Source organism: Piliocolobus tephrosceles, chromosome 2 (genome assembly GCF_002776525.5).
Source record: "Piliocolobus tephrosceles isolate RC106 chromosome 2, ASM277652v3, whole genome shotgun sequence".
Lineage (NCBI taxonomy): Eukaryota > Metazoa > Chordata > Mammalia > Primates > Cercopithecidae > Piliocolobus > Piliocolobus tephrosceles.
Window position 1 is genome coordinate 104,146,162 of NC_045435.1, and position 13,689 is coordinate 104,159,850.

At 36.6% G+C, this 13,689-nt stretch overlaps 1 pseudogene; it reads right to left on the reverse strand.

Annotated features, from left to right (window-relative positions):
• Window positions 1-6,535: 6,535 nt before the first annotated feature.
• LOC111523193 lies at window positions 6,536-7,015 on the reverse strand (annotated as a pseudogene).
• Between the last annotated feature and the right edge of the window lie 6,674 nt (window positions 7,016-13,689).

The following is a 13,689-nucleotide window of genomic DNA, read 5'->3' on the forward strand; positions in this document are numbered from 1 at the left end:
ATCACAAAAGAAAAAAAAGTTTTATTTTAACAGATAGATTGTGCATTATGACATTATGACTGTTGGTTCAGGGATTCTGATCAATAATTACCATAGTCCTGAGGATTGTGGCCTGGTCTCCCCACACAGAACAGTTTCTCCACCTGGGGTGGTGAAGTTGGAGCACAGTATGAGGTCTTTTTAGCCACAGGAGGGCAAAAGTCATGAACATGAAATTTTTGAAATGGGTACAAGCTGGATCCTGCACCTATGCTGCCTGTAACCTAAGACTAAGTGAAAACTTACACCAAAGCCAATGACAACATGGATGGTAAATGACCATTTAAAATCATTTTTTTGGTTATAAGTTTTGTAGAAGACATCTTATCAGTGTTGCTGAAATACCTGGTATTTTCTTTTTTCCCTATTAATTTTTCTTCTTTATTTCCTCAAGGCCTATAGTTTTCTATGGGCTTCAGAACAAACACTAAGAAACAACCTGGTGTTACTTGGGGTGGATGTGGGGGTGATGAAAATAGTGCTTGCCTTGGCGCAACTCAGAAGTGATGACAGAAATAATGATGGTAATAGCAACTTTAAAAGTGATTTGGCAGCAATTTTATTTGTTGTGCTATAAAATGGCTGGCCCGTGACTGTATATGTAGATTCAGGAGTAAACTTTCAAAGCATGCTCAGGAGGCATGCATGGTAATCCCATTATCTGATAACAGGATTTGTGCACATACCTCCCACATGCACCATCAGTAACCCACCCTTTTAGTATCACTGTGAAATGCAATTTGTGTGCAGATGAAAAGTTTACAGAACATGGGCCTGTGCCATGAAGCTCAACAAAGCCAGCGCACTGTGTGGCAAGGTTTCTGAACCCGACCCCTGTCGTTCCTGCTGTCTCCCTCCTTATTGATTTCTGTCCCTTGGCCAAGCAGGCTTTGTGATCATCTGCATCGACCCAGAAACTTGCAAAATGAGCTAATCAAATAGGTGCAGCAGAAATCAACCCTGAATTTCTAGGAGGCTTTGGAGACATGCCACACACAGGATGTGGGAGATGATTGGGTCAGGCAAGTGTTGGCAGAATGTACGGGGTGAAGAGGCCAAATGACATGGATTTTGGTTAATTACTTCACAGAAACATTCACATAAATAGGAGAAGTCAAAACTAGAGGCAAATGTGTGATAAAATAAGACATAAGCAGTGCTTTAAAAATAGGATCCTGATATTCATATTTTATGGTTTTGGTTCACACATGTTCTATCTTTCTTTTTTCATAGAGCTTACAATAACTGGCACATATCTTCACATAAGCATCATATAAAGAGCAGCAGATGTTAGTGACAAGCTGCTGTGCAAAAAATGCAGAAGAATATACTCATTACTTCTATTGCTTACAAGTGAGGAAATATAGATTCATACTTTTCTTTTTTAGATAAAGGGTTATGTGGTAAATTTATATATTGATATGTGAATTTCTTGATTCTTCCCAACAGGCCAAACAAAAAATTACTTTAATTGAATGTATTTATGTCAATCATTGCTTTTAATAAAATATGATTGTATGTGGTTTAAAAAGTATACAATCATCCAATGTACAGTAGATTAAGCAATAAGCATAGAGCAAATGAATTTAATTAGGGGAAATTCTAAATCCTAAAGATAGTATGAAATATGAGTATAGGAACTCTGTGGATGCCTGGTGGGAAAATAGGTTATTCTTTGTTTTTTTTTTTTTTTTTTTCTTTCTGTATATATATTGGAATACACTTGGTTATTTCTTTAAATAAATACCTGAAAGGATACTAACTGGATATGCATTGAATCTGTAGATCTATTAGGATTGATACCTGAACAATATAGGGTATCCTGATCTGTCAACTTAGTAAATTTATGTAGTTCTTTAATTTTTCTTAGTAATGTTTTATGCTTTTTAGTGTGCAACTTCTACAATATTTTTTAGGTTTATCTCTAAGTATGTTTTTTTTTGATGCTACTGTAAATAATTCTGCTTTAAAATTTCAATTTCTAAATCTTCCCTACTATTATATAGAATGCAATTGATATTTTAAAATATTGATCTTATATCCTGAAACCTTACTAAACTCATGGTTTCTAGTCTTTTTTAAAAATAGATTCTTTGGGTATTTCTGCATAGAAAATTATGGTTTCTGTAAATAGAGATAGGCTTATTTCTGTATTTGTAATTTGTATGTCTTTTATTTCTTTTTCTTGCTTTATTCCACTCCATCTGCGCTATGGTATGGAATGGAAATAGTGAGAGTGGACAACCTCGTGTTGTTCCTGATCTTAAGGGGAAATCATTCAGTTTTTAATCATTAAATATGAAATTAATTTTAAGTTTCTTTTGTAGATGTCCTTTATCAGCTCCCACCTTAATAATAACAAAAGGGAGACCAGGTCCAGTGGCTCATTCCTGTTATCCTAGCACTTTGGTAGGCCAAGGCAGGAAGATTGCTTGAGCCTAGGAGTTTGAGAGCATAGTGAGACCCTCTCTCTCTCTCTCAAAAAAAAAAAAAAAAAAAAAAAAAAAAAAAAAAAAATCAAAAAGGAATAGAAAAAGAAGAGAAAATCAAGCCCAAAGTGAGGAGAATAACAATAAAGATAAAGACAGAAGTCAGTGAAATAGGAAACATAAAAACAATAGAGAAAATCAATGAAATCAAAAGTTGGTTATTTGATGAGATTAGTAAAGCTGATGAACCTCTAGCCAGACTGATTGAAGGAAAAAAAAAGAGTGAAGATATAAATAGCCAATATCAGGTATAAAAAAGGGATATCATTACCAACCCTACAGACATTAAAAGGATAATAAATATCACTTGCAACTGTAAGCTTATAGATTTGACAACTTAAATCAAATAGGCAAATTTCTTGACAGCTTAAAATTCAAAGCTTATGAAAGAGGACACAAATAACTCAAATAGTCCTCTACCTATTACAGAAATTGAATATATTATAAAAAAACAAAAATTCCCACAAAGAAAACTTTTCTATTTGTTCTTGTGTCACTTCTGGTAAATTATATTTTCTAAGGAATTTGTCCATGTGTGTCACTTAAATTGTCAAATTTATTGGCGTAAGTTATATCTTTTAAATTAATTTTAAAATGCCTATAGTATTTGTAGTAATATCTCCTCTTTCATTCCTAGATTTTATAATTTGCGTGTTTTATCTTATTTCTATATTGTACATCTGTTTTCTACTAGATCAATTTGCTTTTATGTTTCTTATTTTCTTCTTTCAATTTTCTTTGGGAATATTTTGCTGTTCTTTTCTCAGCTCTTTGAGAATAAATGCTTAGATAATTAATTCTTAATCTATTTACTAATGTAAGTATTTAAAGCTATACATTTCTCTTGTAAGCCTGGTTTTGTATGTAGCCTACATGTGTTGAAATGTGTTTTATTTATTGTTCAATTGAAAATATTTTCTAATTTTCATTGTGATTTGTTCTTTGATCTTTAGATTATTTAGAACTGTCCTGTTTAATTGATAAGCATATTGACATTTCCTACTAATCATTTTTGTTACTTATTTCTAGTCTTGTCCCTCTGTAGTCAGATAATATATTCTAATTTAATATTTTAAAATTTGTTAAGATGTGATTTATTGTAGAACAGCCAGACAATTTTTGTATCATTCTGCGTGTACAATTTGTATTCTGCATTTGTGGGAGTGGTTTTCTATTTCTATTTACTAAGTTCAAGTTGTTAATTATATATTTAAGATAATCTATGTCCTTACCCCTTTTTTACCTGCCTGTCCTAGCAATACTGAGATAGGTATTTTATTTTATTTTATTTTATTTTATTTTATTTTTTTTGAGACGGAGTCTCGCTCTGTTCCCCAGGCTGGAGTGCAGTGGCCGGATCTCAGCTCACTGCAAGCTCCGCCTCCCAGGTTTACGCCATTCTCCTGCCTCAGCCTCCCGAGTAGCTGGGACTACAGGCGCCCGCCACCTCGCCCGGCTAGTTTTTTGTATTTTTTAGTAGAGACGGGGTTTCACAGTGTTAGCCAGGATGGTCTCGATCTCCTGACCTCGTGATCCGCCCGTCTCGGCCTCCCAAAGTGCTGGGATTACAGGCTTGAGCCACCGCGCCCGGCCTGAGATAGGTATTTTAAAAAGCTCACTGATTGTGGATGTGTTTATTTCTTCTCCTAATGCTGTCAATTTTTGCTTAATACACATTGAGACAATGTTACTAGGTAGTTACAGATTGCAAATTACCATATCTTCTTGGTGAAATGACCTTTTTGTTATTGTGAAATGTTCATTTTATTTTCAGTAAATTATTGTCTTAAACTCTATCTAATCTAGTACATCCCAAACAGATCAACCTTATATCTAAAGATACAGAAATATTGAAAGTAAAATAGTCGAAAAAGATATATCTAGTTTCTTTTTCCTACTAAGCATTTTTGATAGTAGGTTAATATTCGCATAACATATCTTTTCCCATTCTTTCATTTTTAATCTTTCTGTACCTTTTTTTTTGAGTTGGAATCTTGCTGTATTGCCCAGGTTGGAATGTAGTGGCACAATCATGGCTCACTGCATCCTCAAACTGCTGAGTTCAAGAAATCCTCCTGAGTAGCTAAGACTGCAGTTGACTGCCACCACGTCTAGTGAAGTTTTAATTTTTTTTTTTGTAAAGACAAGGTCTCAGTGTGTTGCCCAAGCTGTTTTCCAACTCCTGGTCTCATGCCATCCTTCTGCTTGGCCTTCCAAAGCACTGAGATTATAGGCATGAGGCACCTCTGTGCATTTTATTAAAGTTTTCTTTTATAAGCAACATATAATAGTTTTTGAAAATTCAGCCTGATGATCTTTGTTTTTTTAATGGAAAGAATTTAATCTCTTTGCACTTAATGCAATTACTGATTAAGTATTTATGTCTACCATCTTATCATATGCTTTCCATTTTTCTCATCTAGTCAATGTTATTTTTCTGTCATCTTGTCTTAAAAAATGAGACTTTATTTTAGAATAGTTTTAGGTTTCCAGGAAAATTGAACAGATAGTACAGAGTTCCTATGTAACCCCAGTAATAATGGTGCATTATTACTAACTAAAGTCCATAGTTTATCCAAATGTCCTTAGTTTTTACCTAATCTCATTTTTCTGTTCCAGGATTTCATCCATGATACTACATTACATTTAATGCTCCTGTCTCCTGATTCCTCTTGATTTTCCTTGCTTTTAATGACCTTGACAAGTTTTGAGGCATACTGGTCTGGTATACTGTGGGATGCCCTCTGTTGGAATTTGTAAAATTCCAATATAATTAGAATAAATTCCACAAATCTATTGATTATGTGAAAGTTGTCAGAATCAAAATGGAGTCACTTGCATTAAAATTCCTGACAACGAGAGCCAGGGAAGGTCTTGAAGGGAAGTTTCTCATTCCCAAATGCCTGATAACAAGAACTATCACAGAAGACTGCAGAAACCACAACCTTGCACAAAGGTCATTGCAACTATGTACAAAGAAGTACTCCTGTGAGGACATCTGCCCAGCAACTTCCTGTTCAACCTCAGACTAGTGCCACTCTTCTTTTTTTTTTTTGAGACGGAGTCTTGCTCTGTCGCCCAGGCTGGAGTGCAGTGGCCGGATCTCAGCTCACTGCAAGCTCCGCCTCCCGGGTTTAGGCCATTCTCCTGCCTCAGCCTCCCGAGTAGCTGGGACCACAGGCGCCGCCACCTCGCCCGGCTAGTTTTTTGTATTTTTAGTAGAGACGGGGTTTCACGGTGTTAGCCAGGATGGTCTCGATCTCCTGACCTCGTGATCCACCCGTCTCGGCCTCCCAAAGAGCTGGGATTACAGGCTTGAGCCACCGCGCCCGGCAATGTATATTTAGTAGAGGCGGGGTTTCACCGTGTTAGCTAGGATGGTCTCGATCTCCTGACCTCGTGATCCGCCCGTCTCGGCCTCCCAAAGTGCTGGGATTACAGGCGTGAGCCACCGCGCCCAGCCCACTCTTCTTATTGATCCTTGTAGCCAAGGATAATAGTGTCAAAACAATTGTATACTCCTCATTTTTCCTCTAAAAGCCTTTTTCTTCTTTTGCTTCCCTGAATACTCATGTAGTTTACTATGGGATGCTTATTGCCATGGCAACGCTTATTCCCAAATAAACATCATTTTCTTTTAGACAGTCTCCCTCTCTGTTAATTAGGTTGACAGATGTTTTTCTCACAATTAGACTGGGTTTATGGGTTTATCATAGAAGAAAAGTGCCATTTTCATCACAGATAATATCAAGATTATCAACGTGATTTATGATGCTTGATATGACCTTGATCACTTGGTTGGGTTACTGTTTCTTGAGTGTCCCTATCATAAAAATACTCACTTAAATTTCCCCCTTCTAACTGTACTCCTTGGAAGGAAGTTCCTTATACATAGCCCTTAAGGAGTGGAAAATTATGGTCCCCCTCCATTAGGATGAAGTAACAATATAATACTTTTTCATTAGCGAGAAGGAGTTTTATTTCTTTGTGCAAAGGAGCATTTCAAGTCAAGCTAGCCAGTCGCACTTGGGCGAGTCCTGCTGACACCGAAACTGGGGGTAGAAGAGGTACTTTAAGTTGTACTCAGTTTGGGCTAGCAGTTAGCAATCTCCTGGTCACACCTGCACAAGTGTTTTTGGCATTTGTTCTCTGCTGCTGCAGTCAATGGCATCCCGGCGCTGGCCATGGCCTCCCAGACCACAACAGCAACCGTATTTCATATAAGCAAGTGGGGTTTGGGAGTCAATACAACCCACAGTTCCTGCCAGTTCCAGGATCCCATGTCGGTGCACGTGTGACCTCTTGGAGGCCTCGCCGGACCCAGGGCCAGGTCCCAGCAGCAGCAGCAGCAGCAGTGACAGCAGCGGCAGTAGTATTAATAACATGACTGGCAGGCACAGAGGTAGCAGCCCAATCCGACAGTGGAAGGTATGGAACAGTGTAGCCGGGCCAGTGTAGTCACCAAGCCTGGCCAACCTAGTCACCATACCAATATAATTTATTTGGAATTCTTTTTTTTGTACTGAATATTTGTTTCTTTTCCTGTGTTTATTAACTTATTTAATCATATATTTATATCAAATCTGAGCTCATGGATATGTGTTTTATACTCTGGGCTCTAATCCCAAACTACTTCTTTCCTTGCTGAAATCTTTCTAGCTTTGGCCATTGGGAGCTTTTTGGTCCTGAGCCCCTTTGAGATACTCTCATTAATTTGTGTGTGTGTGTGTGTGTGTGTGTGTGTGTGTGAGAGAGAGAGAGAGAAGAAGAGAGACAGAGTAAGGGAGAGAGAACGCAGTTTCTTACTTCTAGCACTATAAGCCACTGCAGGCTCATCTTGTATTTTCCCGCCCCAGTCCTAGTCACTCATTACTCCAGGGAGCCCTGATTCCTTTATTTTGGAGAATGATATTAGGAACCAAGATCTGGGTGCTAGGTGTGTTCATTGCTATTGGGATGCAGTTTTTTTTTTTTTTTTTTCAGACTTCTCACCTGACAGAGCAATTAATGTATGTATGTATGCTACTTTGTATATATACACATATTTATAAATATTTCTATGTGTAACCATCTGTTTCCGTATTGTTAATTATTATAGAAGTTCTTACCGATGTCTCTAGTTCTAATCCATTACCACGTGCATCATTCTACTCCCCTCCTTTTCCTTATCTATAAATTCCTACTTCAAATAGTGAGAAAACTGCCTCCTATCATCTGCTATCCATTTGCTTAATTGTTGAATTCCTGTATACATATATAGCAGTATCAGGCAGTACTAGAACTCTTAATCCATACCTCTATGGGGAAAAACTTTATCAACTAGAGTACTTCTGTAGTTCCTTTTGCCTTGAGTCTTACAGATGCCATCAGTTGCAGAGCAAAGTGTGTTTTGAAGAGTGTTTAAATTTAATAAAGTCTGACTTGCTAATTTTTTTTCATGGATTGAGCTTTCAGTGTTGTATCTAAAAACACACCACTAAACCCAAAGTCACCGCTATTTTATCCTATGTTATCTTCTAGAAGTTTTACAGTTTTGTGTTTTAATGTTTAGGTTTATGATCTGCTTTGAGTCACATTTTGTGAAAGGTGCAAGGTCTGTGTCTAGGTTTTTTTTGTTTTTTGTTTTTTGTTTTTAATATCCCCAGTTGTTCCAGCACCATTTGTTGAAAGACTGTCCTTTCTTCACTGAATTGCCTCTGCTCATTTTTCAAAGTTCTTGCTTTTTATTATGATTAAGTATTTTTTATTATTGTAGTCCCCTCTTCCTTGGTTAAGTAATTACATATTATTTTATTAGTTTTTAGTGGTTGCCATAGAGATAACAACATGCTACTCAATTTATTAAACATCTATGTAAGTTGTCACTTTTGTGATTTCCCAGGCCAGTGGTTCTCAAACTTGAACATGCATCAGAATTGCCTTAAGGGTTTGTTAAAGCACAGATCGCTGGGTTCTGTCATCAGGGTTTCTGATTCAGCAGGCATGGGGTGAGGCATGAGAATCTGCATTTCCAACAATTTCCTGAGTGATACTGGTGATGCAAATGCAAACCTGGAGACTACACTTTGAGAACAGCTGTGTTAATCACAGACACTGGAAAACATTTTCACTCTACTTGTTCTCTTGACTTCTGTGCTATTACAGTCATATCTATATCTATATTCCCACAAAGCAATATTCTTATTGTTTTATATTGTAAATATTCATTTATATTTACTTCTATATTATTTTCTCTGTTGGTTTTCATTTCTTCTTGCACCTTTGAGTTTCCATCTGGGACCACTGGCCATTACTTCTGCCTGAAGAACGCCCTTTAGTATTTCCCGTAATGCAGGTCTGTTAGTGAGAAATTCACCCACACTTTGTAGGTCTGAAACTATCTTTCTTTTGCTTTTATCTTTGACGGGTATTCTTGGTGAGTATGAAATGCTATATTATTGTTATTTTCTTTTAGCACATTGTCTTCTGACATTCATGGTTTCTGTTGAGAAGATGGCCGCTTATTTTATTGTTGCTTCTTTGAAGATAGTATCTCTTTTGACTACTTAAAAAATTTGCTTCTTGTTTTTGGTTTTCAGCTGTTTTACACTGATGTACTAGGTTATACTTTTCTTTGTAGTTATTCTGATTAAAACTTCTTGAATGTGTGACTCAAAGTCGTCCATCAAATTTGTGTTATTGTTTTTTTCCTTTTTGATGATATTGTTGCCAGAGAACATGGTATTTATGACACTCATCCTTTGAGATGCATCCAGTCTTGCTGTATGGCTATGTTTAAGTGGTTGATTTTTGAAAACATTGCTTCTGTGTTGAGAAGAATGTGTATGCTCTAGGTATTAGGGGTACAATTCTAAATATGTTAATTATATTAATACCAATCCCTTTTAATGTACATTGCTTAAATATTGTTCATCTGTATAAATTTCCTATCTTCTAAGCTGTCAATAATTACTAGAGGTGTGTTAAAGTATCCTGTAATGATTTTGAGGCAATTTTCTTATAAATATCTGGGTTTAAAATGGCTATAATCACATAGTGAATTAAAAACTAAAACCAATATATAGTACACTTCTCTATTTCCAGTAATGCTCTTTGTCTTACATTCTTTGTGAGACAGGATCTCACTGTGTCACCCAGGCTGGAGTGAACTGGTGCTATCTCGGCTCACTGCAATCTCTGCCTCCCAGGATCAAGTGATCCTCCCACCTCAGCCTCCCTAGTAGTTGGGACTACAGGCATTCGTCACCACACCCAGCTAATTTTTGTGTTTTTTGTAGAGATGAGGTCCCACCAACATTCTGTTTTATCTAATACTAATGTAGTGGCCTCTGCATTATTTTGATACTTGTCTAGTATTTCTTTTGTCTTCGTATTTTTAACCTTTCCACATTTTAAAAGTATGACTATGATAAACAGTATAGCTATGTTTTCTTTCTTTTTTTTTTCAAACTGGTATTTACTCCTTTTACATTTGGTGTGATTGTTGGTGTATTGGTACTTATTTCTATCAATGTAAAATTTCCCCTGTTTGTTTCACTCTTGTTTCTTCTCTTGTCTTTAAAAAATTAATTTAGTTTTTCTGGTTAAACTTTTTTCTTAACCAAATGTTTCCCCTTTACTACTTAAACATAATACACTATTTTCTTTCAGTACTACTGAAATCTTATCATACCTGTTAAACTTAAGTAATATTAAAGTGAATCAATAAGTTAAATAATCTGAAAAATAAAAAGAATCTTATAACACTTTTCAATCAGCTACCTACTTCTGACTCAAATGCCATTGAAAGCAAAAACTTTAGTTCTATACCTTATTTTTTAAACTCTGTAAATTATATCTCCTTCTCTTCCTCACCTTCTTTTTTCTACTTCTTCCTCTTCATCCTTTTAAATCTCTTTTTCATGCATATGTTGTTGTCATCTTAGAATTATCTACATTTGTACCAATTTTTTCTTTCTGCATTTTAGACTTTTGCAATAATTTTCTTCTATTGAAGCACATCATTTAGGAGTTTCTGTGAAGATCTGTTGATGCCAAACTCTAGTTTTTTGTTCATCTAAAAATGAAAATTTCTTTCTTTTCTCTCTTTTTTTTTTTTTTTTTTTTTTGAGACGGAGTCTCTCTCTGTCTCCCAGGCTGTAGTGCAGAGGCCGGATCTCAGCTCACTGCAAGCTCTGCCTCCCGGGTTTAAGCCATTCTCCTGCCTCAGCCTCCCCAGTAGCTGGGACTACAGGCGCCCGCCACCTTGCCCGGCTAGTTTTTTGTATTTTTTAGTAGAGACGGGGTTTCACCGTGTTAGCCAGGATGGTCTTGATCTCCTGACCTCGTGATCCGCCCATCTTGGCCTCCCAAAGTGCTGGGATTACAGGCTTGAGCCACCGCGCCCGGCCTATTTTCTAATTATTTATGAAAAGATGGTTTTGCTGAGTACGTAATTTTAAGTTGACAGTTAATTTATCTAAATACTTTAAAGTTATTAAACCCTTTCTTTTGCATTCTATTGCTACTCTTGCGATGCTAATCATCATTCCTTTTCCTTCCAGTTACCTTTTTTTTTTTTGAGACGGAGTTTCGCTCTTGTTGCCCAGGCTGGAGTGAAATGGCATGCTCTTGGCTCACTGCAACCTCTGCCTCCTCAGTTCAAGCTATTCTCCTGCTTCAGCCTTCCTGAGTACCTGGGACTATAGGCACCTGCCACTATGCCCGGCTAATTTTTGCATCTTTAGTAGAGAAAGAGTTTCACTACTGGCCAGGCTGGTCTTGAACTCCTGACCTCAGGTGATCTGCCCACCTTGGCCTCCCAAAGTGCTGGGATTACAGGTGTGAGCCACTGTGCCCGGCCTCAGATTACTTTTAATATCTTCTTGTTGTTTTTTATGGTCTGCAATTTCACTAAAATGTATATCTTTATGGATTTCTTTTTACTTATCTTGCTTATTATACATTGACTTTCTTTACTTATGAACATATGTATTTCATCAATTCTTTTTCTTTTTTTTTGAGATGGAATTTCACTCTGTCTCCCAGGCTAGAGTGCAGTGGCATGCTCTCAGCTCACTGCAACCTCCACCTCCTGGGTTCAAGAGATTCTCCTGCCTCAGCCTCCTGAGTACCTGGGATTCTAGGTGAACACCACCAAGCCCAGCTAATTTTTGTTTTTTTAGTAGAGATGGGGTTTCACCATGTTGTCCAGGCTGCTCTCGAACTCCTGGCCTCAAGTGATCCGCCCACCTCAGTCTCCCAAAATGCTGAGATTATAGGCGTGAGCCACCATACGTGGCCTGCATTTCATCAATTCTGAAAAATTCATTTTCTCCTTAGGTATAGCAGCTCTCAATTTTCTCTATTCTCCTCTCAAGGACTCTGACTAAATATATATTAAAGCCTTTTATTCTATCTTCCATATCTTTTAATCTATCTTAATATTTACCTCCTTTTTTTCTATATACTGGATCCTGGATATTTCTTTCAGATACATCATCCAGTTCACTAATTCTTTCTTATCCACAGCTAATCTGCAACTTAAACTATTTGTTAAACTTCCTTTTTCAACTATCATATTTATTTCCAAAAGTCCTTTTTGTTTTTATTTTATAAATCTGCATATTTTTGACAGTCTCTTAACAATCATTTTATGAACACATCTTTCATTATTTAAACAGTTCATAGATTGCAATTTTATATTCTATATCCAACAGTTCCAAAATATGAATTGCTTGGGGCTTAAATCTATTTGTAGTTACTGGTGACTTGTAATAAGGGTGACTTCTTTCAGTGTGTATTTGCTGATTTCGATTTTGAGTTCATATTTGTTTCCTTTTAATCTGTGAGAATCCCGTGGGAATACATAGGGGATAATTTTCTCCAGAAAACACTTTGCTTTTGCTACGAAACAGGGGAAATACTGACCTGCAATACTTTAGTGTCCTTTGAAAATGTTAGCTTAAAGTAGTACTTTCAGGTACAGTTCCTGTATTTGCTTCTAGCCCAAGAGTTAGTTCAGCTACCACAGCTCTGATAGTAGCTTTTGTCTTTAGGCCAGCCCATTTTCTCCCTTTTATTATTGCTCACTGTCTTGCCTTTTGAAAATTTATTTTTTTGGAAGGATATTGAAGATTTCCCCTTGTCTTTACTAATTCAGAAATTAAATAAAGGATGATTTATCCAGGATCTACGTGTTTTTGAGGGGCAGGATCTTTCAGAATATTTAATCTCTTTTACTGCCAGAAGGAGAAATCTGAGGCCCTTTTTTCAAGTGTTTCTTTGATAAGGTTTAAAATATTTACGACTGGTTCTTCAGATGAATTTAAACAAAGTAATTAAGTAACAAAACTGATCTTACCATGATCAAACAGTGTTCCTCATAGCTCCAGTTTTATGATCTCCCCATTCACTTTATCTTGCATGAGGAATGTAAACTTGCCATGGAAGGCTAGATTTAGAATGTTCAAATGAGCAATTATCTTTTAACACCAACACAAGTCATGCATACAATTTGGCAGATTGAAGATTACATACAGAAGAGACTTGAAGTTCCTTGCAAAACAAATAGAGGAGTGAGAACATTACTGAGTGAAAGCCAATGAGCTTCATTTCTTTAAAAAGTTAAAAAAAAAAAAAAGGTAAAGAAATCAGTGGCTTGACACTAATGAGACTGACAGCCTTTAAAGCTTTAGAAATTTTTTCTCTTAAACCTTTATACATATCCAGAGTATCCAAAGCTTTTCTGTGAATACAGCAGCGTGTAAAATTTGCTTTCAATGTGCAAGGTTGACTCTATGGAAGGTTCATGGCTATTTGTGAATCCTAAAATTGAAGTTACAAAACAGATTATAAAAGATGGACTATCACTGATACATAAACTATAGGCTCATCCTAAACAATAATCTTGGTGAGATCCTGCATTTGATATTCATATACCAGTTATGTTTCCTACACTATGGAATGCATTCTTTGCTGTGTGTGTATCAATTTAGAAAACATCATATGAAGTCAAGTAGGAGCTGTGGGTATCAGAGAAAAATAAGCTTGCTATCTGAAATAGACCACAGTGTCTTGAGAAAGGGTCTTACACTGTCACTCAGGCTGAAGTGCAGTAGTATGATCTTGGCTTACTGCAGCCTCAACTTCCTGGGCTCAAGTGATCCTCTCACCTTAGCCT